The following is a 583-nucleotide window of genomic DNA, read 5'->3' as shown; positions in this document are numbered from 1 at the left end:
AACTTGCATTTGTTCCACATGCATGTGGACAGTGTGTGTGTGTTGGGGGGTGGGGGGGGTGGGGAGGGAGTGGGGCGGGGCATGTGGGGTGGGGTGGGGTGGGGCGGGGTGGGTAAGGGGTGTTGGTGGGTTGCTGGATGTGTGTGTGTGGGTGGATGGATGCATGGGTGCAGATGTAGGGGGGAGTGGGGAGCGGGAGGGGGGGGGGGGGGATCATGTGCGCGAGCGTCCCTGCGTATATTATGTGTTTGTTAGAAGATGTTATGGCGTTGACTGGTATTTGAATGCTGACAAAGACAGGTATTTGGACTGCATGGTAATAGAAATAAACTTAAGATGTACCTGCATATACGTCATAACATTGTGATGGGGGAACATAAGCGTATATAGTTAATTGAACAACTCTCAGTGCGCGCGCGCGTGTGTGTGTGTGTGTGTGTGTGTGTGTGGAGGCGGATGAAGGAAGGGGTTAATATATCAAAACCGCTTTCCGGATGTGAATCCATAACTGAATGTTGTGTTTGCCATGCATTCTTCGTGCGGAGTTTTGATAGCATGTTGCTGGCATTGCAGATTTCTCAAA

This window comes from Babylonia areolata, chromosome 20 (assembly GCF_041734735.1).
Source record: "Babylonia areolata isolate BAREFJ2019XMU chromosome 20, ASM4173473v1, whole genome shotgun sequence".
Lineage (NCBI taxonomy): Eukaryota > Metazoa > Mollusca > Gastropoda > Neogastropoda > Buccinidae > Babylonia > Babylonia areolata.
This window is presented reverse-complemented; position numbering follows the sequence as displayed.